Below are 23,508 nucleotides of genomic sequence, written 5' to 3' on the forward strand. Positions count from 1 at the left end.
GTGTTCCAAGTTACCCCATTTGGAATGCCGTAATGCGTTTTCAAGCACTGAAGAAAATATGGGTGATTTAAGAAACATCCACAGCCTGTTTCCAGTCATTTGACCGGGTCAGGGATGGAATTAATGAAGCCCCCATCTAGCGGCGAGGATGGGGAATGTGCCGGCTGCCGAAGCCTGTCGCACTCCTCTGGGGCAATGATAAATGACTGATAGATGAAATGAAATGTGAATGGAGAGTGTTGCTGGAATGAAAGATGACAGGGAAAACCGGAGTACCCGGAGAAAAACCTGTCCCGCCTCCGCTTTGTCCAGCACAAATCTCACATGGAGTGACCGGGATTTGAACCACGGTATCCAGCGGTGAGAGGCCGGCGCGCTGCCGCCTGAGCCACGGAGGCTCTGGTGATTTAAGAAATGTACATATTTTGTTGAAACAATATGGTGATGCAAATTTGCTTTACCCTAAGTAATTGCATTATGGCAAGTATTGCTTATAGGGAAAGTTTGAATGTTTTTGAGGCTAAATTTATAGATTTTCTTTGTGTTAGTAGGCTTCAAGTTAAAAGGAAAATTGTCCAGCTCTTAAATGTAAATTCATTGAATCATGTGTGTAAGGAATGTGCCGATATTTTTGTTGACAAGTGTTTTAATATGATGATACAATGTTTTTAAATGAGACAAAATCTAGCCGTGAACGTTCAGGCAGGAATTCTAAAGCTAAAAAAGTAATGCATAAATGAAAGATCAAGCCCTTTCACAGCAGTCCATTTCACATCTTGATTATATGTCTAATTTCAGTCTTTAAATAATAGCCTGTTAAATAATTCTTCATTCCTTTATCCAGAATTGCTTTAGCAACTTTGAAGTTAATATCTTAGTAATACTTTCTTTCTAGACGTAATTTATTTATCCATTTCCGTATATGCATTTCCATTGATATTTGAATTTAGCGCGAATTTTCAGGTCAAGCCACTAGGAACGCCAATTGCTACTTGTCTCCCATTTTAACAAGGCTAAATTCGGAAGTGCCGCACATTGTCTCAACTGTATTTGGCTTTAGTCTGTTCAAAAGGTGGTCCGGAGCCGCCCGGAGAATAATACCATTCCTTGTGCAGTCAGCCCCTACTGTCAATGACGCGAAGGTGTGTCCGGCTTCATGGCTAAATGGTTAGCGTGCTGATCTTTGGTTCAAGGGGCCCTTGGTTCAATTCCCGGCCGGGTCAGGGATTTTAACCTTACGGGTTCGATTCCCGGCCGGGACAGGGATTTTATCCTTAATTTGTTATTTCCACTGGCTCGGGGACTGGATGTGTATGCCGTCCTTAAAAAGAAAATAAATGGGAAAGAATGAGAAAAATAAAAAACATCAACCGAGCAAGTTGGCCATGCGGTTAGAGGCACGCGGCAGTGAGCTTGTATCCGGGAGATAGTGGGTTCGAATCCCACTGTCGGCAGCCCTGAAGATGGTTTTCTGTGGGTTCCAATTTTCACACAAGGCGAATGCTGGGGCTGTACCTTAATTAAGGCCACGGCCCCTTCCTTTTAACTCCTAGGCCTTTCCTATCGCATCGTCGCCATAAGACATATTTGTGTCGGTGCGACGTAAAGCCGCTAGCAAAAAATAAGAGAAACATCAGAAAACATCAGTATTTAAAAAAGAAAATGTCGTTCAGTGTACGCATTTCAGTGGGCTTGTTAATTGATAATTAATAGAACCTTCTGATTCTGTGAAGAAAGTTACGGGAAACTACTTCACAGCTCATTTCCCTACTACTCCTCTCTAGTGAAGCCTACGCTTTCTATGGCAGCTATTGAGAATCTAACCAGCCTTCCAGCTTAGTACTAAACATACATACATACATGTTAGCTAAATGTACGAATTTAAAGAAAATAGAAATGTATTTCTGGTTAAATTTGTTGGGATCGGGCCCTCGGCTAATAGAAAGAAACTTACCAGACTGTGGTCTCTCAAAGGTTATGAACCGCTTATTTACAACTTAAAAATGTTAACCTAAATATCACAACGTTGCACTACGCGTCACTTTATCATCATTACTGGAGAGACGTTTGTTGTTGGACATAAATGTCTTTTTTCCTTGTGTGTGCATCAACACCGCCGCACTTACACCGTGTAAAGCTGAATACTGCGCACGTTTATCACTCATGACGCGGTAAACACCACGACTGAAAGAACTTGGCTTGAAAAGGAAGGTTTTTCGCATATTAACGGGCAAACTGGTTCTCATCTGTTCGTTCCAACTTCCAAGATCATTTTATCACAACGGTTAATGTTAAAAAGAGAGGCGATGATCTCTATACGTTGATAAATAACGCAAATTGGCTATACTCACGATATTACACTGCGTGGCTCTGGAGCAAGATGCTGCTGCTGCTGGAGTATTGATTTTCAGCTGATGCTTTGGTTGCGCTGTCCGCGCAAACGCGTCAAACAACACACTAAGAGAATTTTATTATGATATACTTAGTATGATAATGGAAGGAACTAGACAATAATTACCAGCATAAGTGGGGTATATTTACAATATTATTCTTCGTCCACGCGAAATATTCTGAAACTACATTTTGAAGGCTAATGTTCTGGATAAGATAGTGGCCCTGGGGCATATAACCGCATCTCTTATAGCTACATAAATGCAGTTTTCCTGTAGGCCTAAACATCATGCGCAGAATACGCTTCTGTATGGCCATGAAATGGTACAAACATATCAACACATAAATAAAATGTTTTAATAATAATTTTCGTCGGACTTCGCACAGTTTTCTAGAGAAACATTCACTTATCCCAAATACGAAAGTATTAGCTACGAGGAATTAAACTCGAGTGTGATGTGTTTCATTAATATTGCATAACTATTTACAATGCGATAGATTGATTACTACTGTATTCCAACATACAGTATGTTAAGTCATCAGTCCAGAGGCTGGTTGGATCCTCAAATAGCACTACCAAAGGTTATGTGGTTACAGGGAAACCGCAACAATCGATGGCGCCAAAATGAGGCTTACTAGGCAAGATGAGGAATGAGGTAGTTTGCCATTGCTTTCCTCGCTGGGCAAGAAAGTGCTATTACAGCACAACTAACCCTTTCAGCAACACCTTTCATAATAATCATACGCACTGGTCATGCTCAGCACTACCCATACCCCAGCAGCCTCAAGTATTGTCACAGCCATGGATGAGACTGGGACTACGGTGGAAGCTATATTTTGTTCTGACCTGTGCCAAAAGACACGTGCAAAAATATTACATCCATTAAGAAATGGCAACAAGCGGATTATTCCAGTAGACAATTATTATTTGCGCTAACAGTTTAAAATACACAAATAGATACGCGAAACATGCAATAGCCTATACAAGGTGTCCCCAAACACGTCGGAAGTAATCGGGGGATGAATAGTGGAGCACAAAACAACACCAAAGTCCTTATGGACATATGCAGCTCGGTCGAACGTTTACGAGCTAAACTTGTTTCAGTTTTTAGCTGGAATGGGGCGATAGTTCGTATCTGAGATTGATTTTGGAGTCAGACATGCCGTTACGGACATAGCAGTACTTCGCCAGCGTGCGGAACAAGGTTGCCATCGATGCCTGGAGTGTTCAAACTTCTCCGATAAGGAGGTGGCGTGTTGAGGTGGGCATCGAGGCGCACGGTGGACATTTTTGGACTTGGTGTGTTAGAATGCAGAATCTCTGCTGGTACACCAACATGGCGACAGCTGCTCAACCAATACTTCTTGTACAATGCTGGGAAGTCCGTCTCGTAAACGATCGACCTAGAGCATATGTTCATGTGTTGTTGTGGGGTCTGCTATCAGATACACTGGAAATAAATATGGGACAATCACTGCAGGCTGACGTTGGCGCTCCTGTCGGCAGAACCTGGCAACCTGGTGCCAAATGAAAACATCATTGGAATTCTTACGGTGGTAAGACAAATATTTAGCCTGACAACCCAAGTAAATTAATTTATTCACATTTAAGTGGCATTACAGCAGTAGTCAAAATGGTCCACATGATGATAAAGGAGGCAAATGAAAGCACGTAAATTTAAAATGTTATATTTGATAGTGTATAGGCCCTATATTCGCAGTGAATTATTAACAAAATCCAGCTGTTGAAAACCTTCGTCTTATCGTAACATATTCTGGGGTCACTGGAGTCTTATTTTAGTTTTGGGTGGGGTTTAAGGCCGGTTCCCCTTCCCGACGCCACGTGATTTTACAGATGAAAATAAAAACCCAGTATCGACCGGCATTCGAACCTCAGCGGGTAGGGAGCCAGCAGCCGAGCCAGTGAGTTATCACGCTGAGTAGGTCGCTTCGCATAGCTTTCACCTTGCGATTCCGAGATTGTGGACTCGAGTTCCACCGTCGGCAGCACTGAACATGGATTTCCGTGGTTCCCTATTTTCACACCAGGTAAATGCTGGGGCTGTACTTGAATTAAGACAACGGGCGCTACCTTCTTAATCCTAGTCATTTCCCATCCTTGCATCCCCGAAAACCCTCCATTAGTTAGTGCAGTGTTCATTTATTTTACAATGGGCTTTACGTCACACCGACACAGATAGGTATTATGGTGACGATGGGATACGAAAGGACTAGGAGTGGGAAGAAACGGCCACGGCCTTAATTAAGATTCAGCCCTACTACTGTATTTACCTGGTGTGAAAATGGGAAACCACGGAAACCATCTTCAGGGCTGCCGACAGTGGGGTTCGAACCCACAATCTTCCGAATGCAAGCTCACAACTCGCTCGGTAGTGCGATGTTCAACCACTAGCAAATAAATAAATAAATAAATAAATAAATAAATAAATAAATAAATAAAAACTTGAATATTCATCTAGTTGTAGCTAAGTCACAATAAGAGCTATCTAAGAATGCACTTTTTATTAACAAACTCTTTATAATAACGTATATACTACCGACGCGTAATGCTAAAAATCGCTTGGAATCGTGAAAAAAAGAACGCGAGTTCTTTTGTATTTATTATGATAGTATCCGTAAATTGAACAAATTTATGCGCCAAGCGAGTTGGCCATGCTGTTAGGGGCGCGCAGCTGTGAGCTTGCATTCGGGAGATAGTGGGTTCGAACCCCACTATCGACAGCACTGAAAATGACTTTCCGTGATTTCCCATTTTTCACACCAGGTAAATACTAGGGCTATGCCGTAATTAAGACCACGGTCAATACCTTCCCACTCGTAGCCCTTTCCTGTCCCATCGTCGCCATAATTTCCAGTGGCATTTGAAGGTGCTCAAATACGCCAGCCTTATGTCGGTAGACTTACCAGGGCGTAAAGGAACTCCTGCGGGACCAACTTCCGGCATCCCGGCGTCTCCGAAAACAGTAAAGTTAGCTGGTGCAATTAGTTGCCGTCCTCTGAGGTCGGGTTCGATTCCCGATACAGCCAGATATTTAAAACTGGCAAGACGGCTGTACTGTGGTGAAAAATGTACATCTTTTACAATTGGCTTTACGTCACACCGACGCAAACAGGTCTTATGGCGACGATGTGATAGGAAAGGGCAGAGAGTGGGAAGGATCGGCCGTGGCCTTAAGTAAGGTACAGCCCCAGTACTTGGAGATGTGCCCGAGGAGAGCTGCACCACCTCGCGTCGAGGACACCATTGCAACCTGGCCTCTGGCTGAATTCTAACGTTGTGGCCTTATGTTCAGTGAGTGCCGGGTTCGATCCGCAGCGGGGTGAGGGATTTTCTTTTATGGGTTAATTCCCTTGTCTCAGGAGCGGAATGCGTGTTCGTGCTATCCCAAAAATCCCTGCAAGTTTTTTGTCTTTGCAGCAGAAATGTCGTCTAATGGAGATGAGAGGCAGAACACAACAGCATTCTGTCAGTGTAATGCTACTGTTGATAAATTGTAAGAGCTTAACACATCGTAGGCCGTCATGTGTTTCTTTCCCGCACGGAGATATGAGAGTATCCCCCCCCCCCCCCCCACGCCTATTAGGATTTCTTTTTCCATTATTCTTCAACTGATCGTTCCTACATGATTTTCTTGTTATATCGATAGTCATATTCATTATCATCCCGATGAACAGGGAAAGAATCATCACCATGACAATGAACAGCAGTTCCACGTCAGTGATGCTCGCCGTTGATGGACCTAGCAATAAAAATTTACATTCGTGAATGGCTTCATTATTATAGTTCGTACTACAAAAATTCATCAGTTATAAAGGATTGGAAATTGAATTTTCTATACGTTTTGTTACGCACTCAGTTTTACATAGAACTAGTATTTCCGGAGAATTGTAGAAGTTTGTGAAAATTTAATAATGCGGAATATCTTCATTATTATAACTCACCAAGGAAGCGGCTGCGTGGTTTTGGTCACGTGGTATCAGCCTGCATTCGGGATATAGTGGGTTCGAACCCCTCTGTTGGCAGCACTGAAAATGTTTTTCCGTGCTTTCCCATTTTCACATCAGGCATGTGCTGGGGCTGTACCCTGATTAAGGCGACGGCCGCTTCCTTCCCACTCCTAGCCCTTTCCTATCCCATCGTCGCCATAAGACCTACTTGTGTCGGTGCGACGTGAAACAAATTGAAAAAAAAATCCTGATAAGGCAACGACTCAAGGAACACAAAAGACCGGAATCGTTGGAAAGTCAGTGACTTGGTAATCAAGACACACTTTTGGTCTTCATATTTTGTTAAGCTTTCACGGTTAGTGTTCCTGTTTCTTACTGTTAGCCGGTGTGGATGATCTTTTAAATGATGTTTTGTGGTATACTTGGTGACTTGTGTTATTTTCTGTGTTTGTAGATTTTTTGGCACATTTCCTCGTTATTTTTTGCTATGGGTTTTACGTCGCACCGACACAGATAGGTCTTACGGCGACGATGGGATAGGAAAAGCCTAGGAGTTGGAAGGAAGCGTCCGTGGCCTTAATTATGGTACAGCCCCAGCATTTGACTGGTGTGAAAATGGGAAACCACGGAAAACCATTTTCAGGGCTGCCGATAGTGGGATTCGAACCTACTATCTCCCGGATGCAAGCTCACAGCCGCGCGCCTCTACGCACACGGCCAACTCGCCCGGTCATTTCCTCGTTAGTGCGTGCATGTGATGCTTGTTTGCGTTCATCGTTTGGTTGCTATATTATTACGGAAGTAATTTACTGAGTCAGTCTCCGATTAGAACAATTAGGGCATTATCTCGTCCATAGGCTCTTACCAGTAAGAATTGGACAATTTCGTGACTATTTTATTCGTGTCCAAACAATTTGACTTCTTTACATACGATACCGACAAATTTGTTTAGATGCCGTTTACATAGACTACAGTTGCTTGTGCGTTTGGAGATTCGATCGGATATATTGGATTTGTATTACTAATATTATAGTATTACTGGTGAATATTCAGAAGTGCCAGAACGTTAATGATATCGAATTTAAAATTTTACTGGTCCACGTAATCTTACAACCACCGTGACGTCATTATGGGCACCTGTGACGGCTTTGTTGGCCAACCTCTGTGACGCTGTCGTTGACCAAGTGGCGATGTCTGAGATTTATTATAATTTTCACACTTTAGATCCGATGTTCACTCTGTTTTACGTCATAGTGGAGAGAACAATCTGATTCGAAAATCTGTCTGTTAGGTCATCAGCCCAGAGGCTGGTTGGATCCTCAAATAGCACCACCAAAGGTTATGCGGTTATGAGGAAACCCCAAAAACCAATGGCAGCACTAAAATGAGGCGTACTAGGCAAGATGAGGAGTGAGGTAGTTTGCCATTGCTTTCCTCACTGGGCCAGAAAGTACTATTGCAGCACAACTGACCCTATGAGCAGCACCTTTCATAACACTCAGATGCACTAGTCATGCTCTGAATGTCATTACTCAGCACTACCCATACCCCAGCAACTTCCATATTGTCACAGCCATGGATGTTGACTGGAACTTCGGTGGAAGCTACACTTTACTCTAGCCTGTGCCAAGAGATGGATGCAAAAGTACTGTATCCATCAAGAAATGACAGGAGGCAAAGATTCGAAAATACCTATCATAATTAAACGACAGTATTACTATATTACAAATAAGCCACACGCATCAGAGCATGGTCGATTTTCGGAAAGGATCAAGTACTTCAAGTGCTCTGCCCACTTTATTGAATTTAAGATATGCCGAAGGAAGGTTACAAAGTGAGGCGTTGAAATACTTATATCAAGAGCACTTGTAACGTAATTGAAAATCACTATATTTGCCATCGTAATTTATACAGATATAGCCTACTTATTCTAGGACGACAAAAAAATATCATGTGTAACGAACGAACGAACGAACGAACATTGCAGTGTGTTATTAGCTTATTAGTTACACATCATGATTATTTTTTATGACAGTGTATTTCTTGCGATGTTTTTTATGACTGCAATTCCACTTCAAGCTGCCAGAAGGGTAAACGCGGAAACTACTCATGTGACATTTTTATAGCTACTACCCACATCATGTAGTTACAAAGCAGACTACAATCATCATATTTCGTAAATTGTTTTTGTAAGGTCCGCCTCTGTGGTGTAGTGGTTAGTGTGATTAGCTGCCACCCCCGGAGGCCCGGGTACGATTCCCAGCTCTGCCACGAAATTTGAAAAGTGGTACGAGAGCTGGAACGGATCAACTCAGCCTCGGGAAGTCAACTGAGTAGAGGGGGCTTCAATTCCCTCCTCAGCCATCCTCGAAGTGGTTTTCCGTAGTTTCCCACTTCTCCTCCACGCGAATGCCGGGATGGTATCTAACTAAAGGCCACGGCCACTTCCCTCTTCCCTGTCTATCCCTTCCAATCTTCCCATTCCCTCACAAGGGCCCTGTTCAGCATAGCAGGTGAGGCCGCCTGGGCGAGGTAATGGTCCTCCTCCTGAGTTTTATCCCCTGACACGAAGTCTCACACTGCAGGACACTGCCCTGGAGGTTGTTGAGGGGGGTCCCTCGCTGAGTCCGAGGGAAAACCCAACCCTGGAGGGTAAACGGATTAAGAAAGAAAGAAGTTAAAATACTGTTATTCAGGTTTCCATAAATCTTGTCCAATATTTTTGTACCGGGAGGAACACCTCAACCACGCACATTTAAAAGAAGCGCCTTAAGGAACGCTATCTATCAGACGAATCTTGAAACAGCTAATGCATAAAGTTGGGACATTGTTCAGATGATGTCACTACGGAATAACTGAGTAATATGTTATTTCGAAGTTTCCTAAACTGCCTGGATTTATTTGTTTTGGTTTTGGTGTACATCAAGAAGTTCGAACTTTTCTCCATAGATGTCTCTACTATAAAAACTGAGGTCATGCACTCTAGTGCAAGGTAGAATAATTAATGATTTGAAGAAGTTTTGTTTTTATAGGTTTTCCCAACTAAATTGACTTTCATTTATTTTGGTGCTTCAAGGTTTGCAACACTTCCTTCTCATCCCGCCAGCTTTGAGTTTGGCCAATTACAAATTTCCTATAATTATTTTTTAGTCAATTACAGGCTTCTTGTATGTTTTTGGTTTAGCCAATAAAAATGAGAGGGTTAGTCCGGATTTAGTCCAGAGCCTTCTCGAACCCTCCCCTCGGGTATAAAAGATGCGGCTTTTTCAAGCTTTAATGAGACATGCTAAACACACAGGAACTTAGTACACTAACCAATACATGGATGTAAACAAAACTACAGCTACACACTTCAAAAAATTAGGGGAACATGTTTTGTAACATCTGGTATCTGAACGTTAATTTGGTAGATGGGGTTTCAATGGTCGTACAGCATACCTTGAGACCTTAGCTACTCAAGGTATGTCAAATCGAAGTTATACTCCATCTGTAGGCGTAGCCATGCATTAAACTGTAGGTGACCCCTCAAAACAAAGTGAATAGCGGTGCGTCCGTGTGTCGTTGTGAGGTACACAGACTATTGTGATCATTTGAGCACGTTGTACGTCAACTAGCACATCCCATGAGACATCTTAACGACGTTCAATTCGCAAGGGCCGTCACTTTGATCCAGGGAGGATGGACTTTTTCTCGTGTTGGTGTGAATCTCAATGTCTCTCCGTCAGTTATTCACAGCTTGTGGAATCGCTACAATGAGACAGGCCAATTCACAAGGAGGGCTGGACAAGGTCGTGGACGCATGACAACCCCACAGGATGACCGATACCTGACCATCTGTGCATTGCGGCGTCGTTCAGCAACTGCCAGAGAACTGCAACAAGACCAAAGGAGGGTCACTGGAGCCACGGTGTCTGACCAGACAGTAAGGAACAGGTTAAGAGAAGTGTTCTTAGACCCAGCCGTCCTGTTCGAGTGCCCCGTTTGAAGCAGCAGCATCGCGCAACTCACCTTCTGTTTGCCCGTACCCACGTCAACTGGCAACTTCGCCAATGGAGGCCTGTGTTGTTCACAGACCAGTCCAGATTTCCCCTCACACAGCGTGATGGACGTCAACGTGTATGGAGACGCCATGGTGAGCAGTACATGTCAAATATTGTCCAGGAAGGCGACCGATTCGGACAAAGTTATGCGATGTTGTGGGGTGGCATCAGTATTGATAGCCATACGGATCTTGTCGTCGTCCGTGGTAATCTTACCGCTGCGGGGTACATCGAGCAGATCCTGCCACAGCATGTGTTGATTGCTGCATACGGTGTTGGCCCTGAATTCTTACTCATGCACGACAATGCCAGGGCTCATGTAGCGCACATCACCAGAGCTGTTTTGCGAGAATTGGACATTCAAGAGATGGAATGGGCAGCAGTGAGTCCCGAGTGTCCAGACCTTAATCCCATCGAGCATGTGTGGGATAGGCTTGACAGAAGTGTTAGTTGGCGTCTTGTTCCACCACAGACTCTCCAAGACCTCGAACAAGCTCTCATTGAAGAATGAGACCTGATACCGCAACGTGACCTCCGTAGACGTATACGGGGCATGTCACGGAGGTGCCAAGCTGTGATAAATGCTCGTGGAGGACATACACCATACTGAAGCACTCCAACTGTGATAAAAGCCCAGAATAGAGGACTGACATCACTTTGTTTTCGCCCCTATTTGGACATTTCCGTTGTGTTCTGAAAATGAATGCGAATCCATCGATGTTCTTTTGTATACTTCAATGGTAAAGAATAAAGGTTTAGTTGGTACTATACCTGGGTGTGAGGTATTGTTTTGTGGAGCATGGCGTACGTTCAAAAACATGTTCCCCTAATATTTTTGAACTGTGTACTTTTGTACACTGAACTATTAAACCTGTATTATTCTAACTTATGCTGTGCTAAACTGTAAACTACCCTATACTGTACTATACTAGAGAGATAAAAACTAATATAAAACACCAATTACTGAAGAAAAAATGCAAAAGATTGCGAACCGTATCGAATACCATACACGCTGAGCGAGATAGGTTAACCACGTGTTGAATGTAAACAATAGAGTCGGTAACTAGGTTTCTGTATAAATTGATATGAATAGCAGCTTGGAATTGGTTAGATGCCTGTGCTTCAGCACATAACAGCCAGACAGAGCCAAAATCAGTCAAAACATCAATTTAGAAATAAAGCCGTGAGGATTTCAAGGGTAAACATACATAATTTGCTTTTCATGGCTTAGCTTTATGTGTTACTTGATTCAGGTTGAACATCATTTTCAGCAAATCGACTGAAGTCTGTTTAACGTACCTTACTAGCAAGTTGCAAGGTGCTTATGCAGTTTTGAATGTTGAGTTAGTGACCATAATAAAAATGAAGTCGGCGAGGCACTCCCCTTAACACTGCGAACAGCTATGTCTGACATCAGTCTTACGAACTAGACTTTTTAAATATAACTTTCCGTTTGGTTCGAACATCTCAGCATACGCATGCTAGATACCCTGGCTTCGATTCGATTTTAGTCTTCGTACGACCTCGGTCAGTAAGCTACCTATCTATATTGGAGGTAGTATTTTGAGTATCCCGGCCGTTAACATTAAGGTCCAGCTTTCAGTGCAGCAGAAAGCCAAAAACCTCCTTGAGATGCCAGAAATGTTGTGCATGCAGATACTCCTTTATGTGCTAGTAAACGTATATAGCATGCTAGATACCCTGGCTTTGATGCGATCATATAGCCATCTTACAGCCTCTAAAGCACCCTACACACAAAGCAAATTAACATTACAGGCCTAACTCTTAAAACAAAATTAGGTGATGCCAGCGAATTCTTTTCATTTTCGTTCAGCTTTCTAAACTTTATGTTGATAGTCAAATACATAAAATTTGAAAAACAAAGCCGTAACACTTAAATAATAAGTGGGTGGTGACTGAGGAAAATGTTACTAAAACTGCATTTCAAAATAGCTAATCAGGCTGTTTGAAGGCCCTGCCCTCCTCTGTTCTCAAGCCCAGCAACTGCCTTTTTAAAATAATTACAAAATATTTGTTGAATTTATTGACAATTTATATTTGAAATTGAGTTTGAACCTGGGTGATGATGAAACAATGTTTTTAACTCTTGTTTATTACAATCATATTTTAAAACAAATTGACAGCGTACGCGTATATGTATGAGTGGAAGTAGTTTACAAAAGCTTACTTGGTATTTATTTGTCAATAACACTACACAACATTATCGTAATTAACAGGAACGTAGTTGAGGTGTAGGATGGTTAGGTACTTCCGGAGGTATCACAAGTGTTGTGAGGAAATATCGTTACAGGTATGAAATGGTGCATACTGGTGAGGGTTTTGGAAATGTAGAGATATTGATGGTCCGGGGTTTGAATAAGGGTATACATTGTCGCCCAAAACAGTATTACTGTATATGACTACTGATTTGAAGGCGTCGTTAATTAGTTTATCGACATGGATGGATGCTCCATTATTTTAAGCTTACACGCTATCAGCTTCCCAGTATGGTAGAATTCATCATCATCATCGGGTTTTCCCATAGTAGATATAGCCTATGCAATCAGCTGTAGCGCCGAGCTTCGTTGTGGTTAATTTTCTTGCGTTTATATCCGCCATTCTGTGGCCTCTTTCCTGAGATGAGGTTCTAATGACTGAATCACCTGAAAATTAATTGTGTTTAGCTTTCATCGTTAACAGCAAGCAATAAAGTTACGAGTGTAATTCATAAAGATATTCATTTTAGCATTTAATATAATTATTACTGGTGACTGTCACTCCATCATCATCATCTACTAAAGGCAATGCCTTGTCACTGTAGCCACATCTGACGATCTTCTGCTAGCCTCTTCATGTTGCTATATGAACTACATGCCAGTTCAGCGACGGAGTTCCTGATGTATGACATCCTTGGTCATCCCCTGGGGTCTCATCCCCAGTACTTTACCTTCAGTGACGGTTTGAAGAAGGGAGTCATGTCTCAGTACGTATCCAAGGAACTTTGTTTTCCTCTTCTTTATCGTATCAAATACGTTTTCCTATTTTCCAGTTTCCTTCAAACAAGGATGAATGGCTTGCGGTGGCAAATCATTTTCAAGAACTTTCGAATTTTACAAATTGCGGGGGATTAACTGATGGAAAACACGCAGGGCACGACCAGTGGTTCAAACTTTCATAATTAGGCTATAAAGGTTATTATAGTATCGTTCTCCTCGAGATACTAAATGATAATTTAGAAACCGTTTTGGCCGATGTCGGTTGCAAAGGACAAGTGTCTGATGGTGGCGTTAGTGAGGAAACTGCACTTTACAGTGGACTAAACAATCGAACAATCCGTTTGACAGACAAGAAACAGTTGAAAATGTAAAGTTCGCTTTCGTAGTAGCCGATGACTCCTTCGCTTTGAGAGGAAATTAGCTGAAATCGTTTCTAAGGAAGAATTTAAATTATGAATAAAAAGCGTTTAACTACAGATTATCCCGTGCTAGAAATATTGTTGAAAATGCGTTCGGGGTATTAGTCTCGCGTTTCAGAGATTTTCGGCTCTACAATAAAGGTTGATCCTTGTAAAGCAGGCGACATTGTTCTGGCGAAGAAACTGTCACAAGTATTTATTACGTACTGAACCCATGATCTTTGTGCCCTAAGAACATTATGCATAAATCGACAATCAATTAAAAGTTGGATTCTTGATAGCATGGATTTGACACGTGACGAGGGGGTGATTACCTTCGGTCCCACGCTCTGGGGTACGTGACGTCAGCCACACGTGTCAACGGCGGAAGAATCTCAAGTCATTTTTGTGAACTATTTCAAAGCGCGTGTACATGGCGTGAACCAAGCCAAGTCAAAAAAATATAGTGCCTATCAAAGGGGGTCAATCATCTCACAAATCGAACCCGTAAAAGTTTTAAATGTCCATGAACACTACCGCCAGAAATATAGCAAGCATGTAGTCACTTTCAAAACTCTTGAAATTACAGTTTAGGTAAGTCAGAAAATTTATAGAAATTTTCTTGGCGGCAAAGGGAGAGATCCGAATAGAGGGGGTCTCCTTCTCCGGCATTTGTGATACAAAGCGGACGAAAAATTGTTGAGCTGCTCTGCGAAATCAAATAACGAAAGTAGAGCCATTGCGGCTAGGTCTTGACTCCGTGAGGAGATAGTTTTCTTGAGTGAAATGATTGTACCAGATAGGACGGTCAAAGTACTGAATAAATTCTAATGTGATTAAGTAATCCGTGTGCGGAAATGATTATAGTCCATCGTGTGCGCTCAGCAAACAAGTGAAGGGTATTTTCTTTTTTTTAAATGCTTTATTCCAGGAAACCTGAAGAAAATTAATAATGAACTGTGAAGCCATGAATGTAAAAATGGCTAAATAAAATGCCAGGGTCGCAGGTGAGCCCTATGACTACATGAGGTAGGTGACTTTCCATCTTACTACCTCTTATATCTTGTCTCGTGATCTCTAAAGGTGTATTTGAATGGGGATATACGACGCAGTGGTCACCCCTACTAAGTTTTGTAAATGTGAGAGTACGACTAAAAGAGTCATTTGTTTTATTTTCCACTTGGATAAAATTTTGAAGTCTTGCGAGCGCCGTATAATGTTGTAAAAAGTTATTGAATAGGGTTCCGAAGTGATATCACGTTTAATGTAGATCGTCATCCGCGTGAGTGTACTGCCTATATTTTGTGATGTCAAATTAAGATGTTCATTCGACGTAAATTTTTCCTGTCTGCAATTTGACGTTAGTAATAATAATCCATGGTTACTCATTTTCAATCGAGTGGAAGCGCGCTGTCGGGTGAGAACCTAGGGTGATGAATTCGGTCACGGAGAGAAACGTTTTTCTATGCCCATTTTAAACTGTGTCTGACTGACAATAAAAAGGTCTAGTAGAATGTTTCAGTCATTTCTCATAAAAATCAAGTTATTAAATACGATATCATTTATGCGAAGTTATTCATGATTAATGCATTGTGCGATATTAGACGTCGAGATTTCTAGTGAGGATTTCATTCCAGTTCTTTGTCGATGATAATTGTGGAGCTGGGAAACAGAGGTTAGTTTTGTTGATATGTGATTTGTGAATCAGGTTGGACCTGTCATTGAAGCCGGGACATGGAAGCCCGAGGAATGTTTTATATGAGTTGAGATGAGATGTGTGAATCAGGTTAGAGTCCTGTCATTGAAGCCGGGACATGGAAGCCCGAGGAATGTTTTATGTTGGGAATGGAAAGAAATTCATAGAAATCCATAGCGGTATTAATTGGCGACGCGTATAATTAGTGTGGGCATCTTGAAGCTTAATCTGTGCATTTTGTTGGTTAGAATATCGTATTTGTTTAATTATGTCGGCAGAGTTTAAAGAGAGCATTTTGAGAAGCCAGTCAACTGTGAGTAAACCAGGTGTTTCATGTAACTGCCAAGTGAACTTGGGGGATGAGAGGCCTCAGCTGTGATAATGGGACAGGCGTGGAATTGAGATTGTACTGTATTCTCGGCCAGGGAAAACGTTAAAATGCTGGATTTAGTTGAAATTCATAGCCGGTAATGATCTGAGTGTTGTGAAATACTGTAATTGGGGACGTAATGAACATTTGAAATCACGAACTTTGAGTATAAGGAACAGAGTAACCAAAGTCAGGGTTGTCCAAAATATAGAGCGATGGTTGTGATGATCGGTTTGTCTGTGAGGGGTGTGCAAAATTCATAAATGGTAATGACGAGATATGACATCGTAATTATATGGCGAGTTGTTTGGTTTGTACGTAGATTAGTAGGATATCCAAGTGTTAATAACGGTTAGGACTAGATTAGATTTTAAAAGTGTGAGCTCACGAGACAAGATATATATGACTGGACATGAATTATGTAACAATTCTTTTCCAGCCAGATAAACATCGCAATATTGAATTTACATCACAGCTGCGTAGGAATTTGTGAAGAAACCAGAGTCCGCGGAGATAAATTTACTGATCTTTAACATTTCGTTAAATCATTTAAATTTATTTAATTATTAAATTCAGTGAAACCGCATTTTGAAATAACTTTAATCAAGCGAATAACTTGGAGATGCATTCTGGAAATTTTAGTTTGTTTTCTGGGGAATATTAAATGTAAAGTAACGATTAAAGGGAGATATCCGAAGGAAATGGATTTTACTGCCACAAAGTTTGTGAGCATTGCTATTGTTGTAATTATTGAACTTTGATTGATTGAGCAGTGAATGTGCTGGGGATAGTAAAGTGGGAACTTTGGTCATCAACCGATGTAACTTAATTGTGTTTAGAAACTTGGATGGTCAGGGGGTCACCAACCTCAGTGACTTAGATTAGGGCCATATGCCATTGTAGCATCATTTCCTTGCGGTCATCATCCATAATGACTTTAAAGTAACTTAGAAGATTAGATGTCGGTCCATGACATAGACGCAGGTCACATCGATTCAATTAAGGGTCCATGCCGTAGAACCACTGTGTGGCACACACCGATTGGACGGCCTTAATTATACCCAGAGTCCAGAGTTCGTGTTACGAGGGCTGGACCATAACGAATCACTATGATAGTACATGTGGTCTCACATGGAAGCCGAATTTAAGGATTTCCAGACTTTCCTTTCTTAAATGATTAATAATTGAGACAATGGTTTCTAGTATGAATGCCCGTCAGGCAGTTACGTTAAAGTCTCACACCAGTGTTCTGACGTTTATGTAAAAATGATTGTGGTGTCCAGTGGACACAATTGACTTCTATAATACCATTGACATATCAGAATGCTTCAGAATTTTCCTGAATAAATAGGAATCTTTTAAACATACCTTTCATTCCAGTAGATAGATTAGAATTACTGAACCCTACCTTTACCTCAGCAAGTGACGAAGAACCCGATACGACCCAAGAGACAGATCTCATGAACTTTGCTGATGGGTAAGGAAGGTAGGTATCCCACTATATGGACCAAAAGGGTTCAGTACCTAGTTCTGCTTTAGATAGAGAAGATACTGAAGTGGGAACAGAGGTAGGAGGAGAATGAAGAGAAAATCCGGTCCCAGATGAGAAATACAAACAACATCTCGCAATGCTCCAAACATTGCAAAAGCCAGCAAGTTGGGGCACGTGAATTACTACGTGGAAAAAGGCCGAGTTTTCGGCAAAATTGGATGGTGGAACACTGTATCAGATATTAACCTATCTTTTGCATAATTTGTGAGACACGTTTAAAATGTTACTCTTGTTTCTTAATGAAACCTATCTTCCATTAATTACTTATCACTTTCTAAGCTATATTATCAAGTAAACCACAAAACTTAAGTAAATATCAACATTGCTTAAATTATTGTATTTTTATTGAGTGTTATTGTATAGTTCGAGTAAATTGTGTTCATAGGCCTACAGTGAATTGTAGCGTGTATCCCTATTACAATAAACTTTAAGTTGGCAACAGGGGCGCCAACTCCGGGAGTGCTACGATACTCGAACACTTCCACGAACAGGGAAAATATCAATAAAATAGATAACAGAAGAACAGACAAACGTGAGAATAACTTTTTCGTCGTGTTTTTAAATGATAACAGGAACTGATTTTTTTTTCATAGAGCCGAGAATAGGAATATGAAGTTTAGTCTGGAGAAAAACCTTGCCAGGGATGAGAAAAGTATAATTCTGGACTGTTGGCGCTGAGAATCGAAAGTGGAAAAATTCTGTGAAAAATGTTCCCGATGGAGCGACGATTCCTTTCGCGTCGGCCCATGCAATCATGGCCTCGCGACTCATCCAAGAACTTCCATCAGCAGCACTCGGTGCTACTGTGCTGTCTAGGGGAACTCTCGCGAAGGCAGATACGCCGGGAGTCGGGAGGCATTGTTACTCAGCGGAGTTATTATTTTGTATTACGGCTACCTGTTCTATTGACGTATTCTCCGTGAACTGTAAGGTAGTAAGTTAGATTAATATTTTGTTTTCATTTGTGGTGACATCGTTGACCAACGTTTCTATGCATTTTATATTTTCATAAAAGTTTAGGTTTCTACACAATGGATAAATTCATTGTTCACTCTTCAATGAAAAATATGATTCGGCTACTGGGTCATCAGCAGAGAGTGCATGAGGTGACCCGGATTCAAATAAATAAATAAATAAATAAATAAATAAATAAATAAATAAATAAATAAATAAATAAATAAATAAATAAATAAATAAATAAATAAATAAATAAATAAATAAAAATGGTGCTGGTGGGCGTTCTTTTCAAAGACAGTGAAAAGACAAAAATATGAGTGGATCTTATACGACGAGAAATGCGATAAAGTGAATTGTTCTCCGTGTAAGAAAATAATTCCCTCCAGTGGAACTTTCGCGAAAATTATTAAACAAGACGAAGACATGATAAAAGCATTCGTGAAAGTCGGGTTTTCTTCTTGAAACAACGCCTTACAAAGATTCGGTTCTCATGAGAAATAAGATTTTCATATTTTTTTTGCTAGTTGCTTTATGTCGCTCCGACAGAGATAGGTCTTATGGCGACGATATTTTCATATGTGCTGCTATACTGGAATAAATGCAATTGATAAAAAGTGTGAACGTGCAGTCTTTGATCTCTAAAGGTAAGGTCAGAGAAATTAAATGTGCAAGAGTAGCTCTCTTAAGAATATAATCTTCGTCGCGTTATCTCATGGTTCAAGGGTTAGCAATCCGTGGACACACAGATGAAAAATTCTAATTATCACCGATTCCTGAAGATAGCTTCCATTCGTCCTTTTGCGTTCAACGCACAAAGTACAGGTGGCTTTCATACGGCATAACAAATGAACTAGGTCCTATTATGGCTAACGAAATCTTACAGAATCTGATGAAGTTCCTACAAGACTCCGAGTACTATTCGCTACTTAGGATGAAACTAGCGACGCATGTCAACACGAGCAATTTTCAATTTGTTTTCGATTTGTCAGCGGAGAGGTTTTTCAAATGATTTGTTGTTTGGTTTCTATAAAACTGAATCTAGTACAGCTGATGTCTTGTTAAAAAGTATAATGTATGCTCTAACTCGCGTTCCTTTGCGTATCAAATTATCCAGATGTCAGTGGCGTATACTGAGGGCTACCAAGGCTATCGGTGAAGCCCAAACCTCAGTTGAGAATGATGGAAGTCTAAAGCACGTTATAATGTAAGCATCTGACCCATTGTTCCATTTTCAAAACTTGAAAGCAGTGAGATAAAACGTCGCACGTAATTCTGAGAGCTAAGCATCGGAGACTGATATCGCAGCCCAGACTCTCGCCCCTCTCCCCTCTAGTCACCCCTAGCGGCATGCTGCTGTATATCGGATAGGAGCGGGGACCGATGGGGGGATAGGTGTGCTAGGCTTCGGTCCGTCAGATCGCCTCTGCTATCAACCATGCGTTACTCATCGTATATACTTCCTCATCTCATACTTCTGACTTAATCATACAGATAATAGAGTGCTGGTATTTCACTCCCGTTTCCTTCTACAACCATATCGTTGTAGGAAGACACTGCAGGACTGCTGTTATAGGAGCAATATAGTTTTATTTTTATACGTACAACTGCTAAAATGAAATGCAATCTTGCAGGTTATCTTTTGTTGGTTGGAATCGAACCCGTGAGCATTGATCAGATACCACCACTGATCTCTCAAGGAAGGTAATAAACCAGTGAACGATGGGTACGACGGCTGTAAAATTGAGCATTTGTATTTATTAATAATAATAATAATAATAATAATAATTATGCTAAATGGACGAATTTAGTTCGGAAAAACCTGCAATACCTAAACATTGATGACATTGACATTTACAACCGAGATACGTTCAGAAAGTTAATCAAGACATCTGACCCCTCTCCAGTCTCTAACAGCTAAATCACTGCGTCCACGAGTAGGGGAGAAATGTACTCAAGAAAGGAAAGACATCCATAGCGCTAGAATGAAGGAATACTGGGCTAAGAAGAAGAAAAGAGCTCACCAGAGTTAAGAACCACGTGGTCCATCGTAGGCCTAAACGAATAAATAAATAAATAAATAAATAAATAAATAAATAAATAAATAAATAAATAAATAAATAAATAAATAAATAAATAAATAAATAAATAAATAATAATAATAATAATAATGGTGCAAGGCATCTGTGTAGGGTTGGTGGTGTCCAAATGAGGATAAAATGAATGGCGAAGACGTCATAAATACCCAGTCCCCAAGCCAGGGGAATTAACAGTATGCGAAGGTTGATTCTGAAAATTGATCCGGGGCCATCGGACCAAAGGCAAGCATTCTATCCGTTTAGCCAAAAAAACCGGACTTTAATTTGCTAAACCTTCGGCTACCATCTCCACTAATCAGGTGTTGAGCATTGGCAGAAGCAGAGGCCAGGACAGTAGCTTGTGAAGCAGCCTTCAAAACACAGCAGACTTCTCCGCTGGCTTTTGGCTGCAGCTCAAAACGCCGAAGGCTTGACGTTCACTAAACCAACCATCGAAAAGGGGTAACCTAAGTCTACTGCTAGCCCACGTCTTGATCCCAGCATACGCTACTGGCAGATGTGTTGTTTCTGACGCAGTGGCAAGTATGGCGATGGCTGAAAAAGGCTTTGAAGCAAAACCCACGAGAAAATGAGACACAACTTATGCATGTTCTCTATTTTGTGCATTATTTGAACTTTGTGACCCAAGAGGCAATGCACGTGAGACCGTGGTGCGAGACTATCAGATCTCTGCGTTGGGTCCCTCAAGCGTCCAGCAATCGTTCATTCTCTGCAAGCTCCCCCAAATGGTAGTTCCCTGTAGCTCTTCGACCTTTTTCCCATACGCGGTGGTGTAGTAGAATAAGTTAGTTGAAAATTATTTTGCAGAATTATGAAGACTTAATATCGTTCTTTGAGTAAATCGAGCTCAAAAATCTGATGATGGCGGTGAAGCCAAATATTTCTTAAATTTTCTGTGCTCTTTTGACTTTATATTTGTCATTACACATTTTACACGAACTTACAGTCAGTCCAAAGTTTTAATGTCTTTCTGCAAAATTCCTGCTTACAGCTGCAAAAAGCCTTGGGCAATATTCATAGCGCTCGGAAGGTTTTGAAATTATCTCGAACTGATGAACGTTTCGATGCAGTTTGCAGCTCTTGCTTGAAGTTGACAAAATAACTGATATCGAAGAGCTCATTCTTCCAAGAGTTCGAACAAATCCTCGAAGATTTGATGAACGGCGCTGAACTCTGTGCTTATTACACGAATTTGTTTCGAAGTTCTAGATATTGTGATTAACTGTTTCAATGATCGATTTTTTTCACAGGTGCTATGACTCATTGCAGAGAAGTTCAAGCATTTCTTCTTTCCAAAACTAAAGATTGCAGTTATGTAGCAGATTTTCTATGCTAGTGGCTTTACGTCGCACCGACAGAGATAGCTCCCTCTTATGGCGACGATGGGAGAGGAAAGGCCTAGGAGTTAGAAGGAAGCGGCCGTGGCCTTAATTAAGGTACAGCCCCAGCATTTGCCTGGTGTGAAAATGGGAAACCACGGAAAACCATTTTCAGGGCTGCCGACAGTGGGATTCGAACCCACTATCCCCGGATGCAAGCTCACAGCCGCGCGCCCCTAACCACACGGCCAACTCGCCCGGTGTAGCAGAATTTTATAAGGATGACCTTGTCAGTGAAAGATAAATTTTGCACAGAAATATGATGTTAGATGTGTTTGCATCTAAAGAATGTACCGTTCAAAGTATAGAAGAGTTAGTGCGCTTCTTTTCCTCAAATAAACACGTCGACCAATTGATTCCAAAGGGTGGTTAATTTGATAAGGGTCGTTTGAATTACTGTTTACTCATTTCTACATGTACGTCAGAACGTCCCTTTTCCGCCCTGAGAAGATTAAACTCTTACCTGCGCAGCAAGATCACGCCAGGGCAATTGAACAACAAAATCATGCATATCCATAATCAAGAAAAATATTTAACCTTGAAACCATGACGAACATTTTCATCAGATGATCGACCATTCGTAGGAACACTTTCTTTATGAGTGAGAATTAGAAATTCCGCAAAGCTTTAAAAACTTGTACTTTCTACTTTTACTCATTTTAAATTAACAACAAGCACCAAATTTGAGGAAATTTACTTTTCTTACTGTTTGATATCATTGTAAGAAACTGGACTATTAAGTGTTTTACCTTCAGTTATTTTTCGCCTCCATCCTTATAATTCCCATGTATGTAAAATGTAAAGTGTCGTATTTTCTTCATGGTTAAAACATACATTTACCTTTTATGTGGATTAACTTTGGTTTGTACTCATTAATTATTGTTGAAAAGAAAAGCCTGTGATTTGCATCAAGTATTACTCATTCAAAGACACCTACAGCTGCATTTTCATGGAAAATAAATGGATACCGAAAACAGGTGTTATACTTAAATACCCTTTTTTCAATCAATCACTACTGATCTGCGTTTAAGGCAGTCGCCCAGGCGGCAGATTCCCTATATGTTGTTTTCCTAGCCTTTTCTTAAATGATTGCAAGGAAATTGGAAAATTATTGAACATCTCCCTTGGCAAGTTATTATAATCCCTAACTCCCCTTCCTATAAACGAATATTTGCCCCAATTTGTCTTCTTGAATTCCATCTTTATCTTCATATTGTGATCATTCCTACACCACTCAATCTTATTCGTGTACTGATGTCATTCCACGCCATCTCTCCACTGATAGCTCGGAACATACCACTTTTAGTCGAGCAGCTCGTCTCCTTTCTCCCAAGTCCAAACTTTGCAACATTTTTGTAACGCTACTCTTTTTTCGGAAATCACCCAGAACAAATTGAGCTGCTTTTCTTTGGATTTTTTCCAGTTCGTGAATCCAGTAGTCCTGGTGAGGGTCCCATACCCTGGAACCATACTCTAGTTGGGGTCTTACCAGAGACTTACATGCCCTCTCCTTTGCATCCTTACTACAACCCCTAAATACCCTCATAACCATGTGCAGAGATATGTACACTTTATGTACAATCATATTTATATGGTTACCCCGATGAAGATCTTGCCTTATATTAACACCTAGGTACGGTACTTACAATGATCCCCAATATAAA

General features: G+C 41.0%; 1 protein-coding gene across 4 annotated transcripts in view; it reads right to left on the bottom strand.

The window, feature by feature from the left end:
* The window catches only part of Task7 (TWIK-related acid-sensitive K[+] channel 7), a 92,020-nt gene extending 89,631 nt beyond the window's left edge, over nucleotides 1-2,389 (bottom strand). For 2 of the 4 annotated variants that reach the window (XM_067139242.2, XM_067139239.2), the window contains exon 1: nucleotides 2,352-2,389. The gene's annotated coding sequence lies outside the window, so the exon portion shown is untranslated. Of the gene's footprint in view, nucleotides 1-1,954; nucleotides 2,296-2,351 lie in introns of those variants that run through there. The other 2 variants (XM_067139243.2, XM_067139240.2) reach the window with 2 other exon arrangements.
* Between the last annotated feature and the right edge of the window lie 21,119 nt (nucleotides 2,390-23,508).

Source organism: Anabrus simplex, chromosome 2 (assembly GCF_040414725.1).
Source record: "Anabrus simplex isolate iqAnaSimp1 chromosome 2, ASM4041472v1, whole genome shotgun sequence".
Taxonomy (NCBI): domain Eukaryota; kingdom Metazoa; phylum Arthropoda; class Insecta; order Orthoptera; family Tettigoniidae; genus Anabrus; species Anabrus simplex.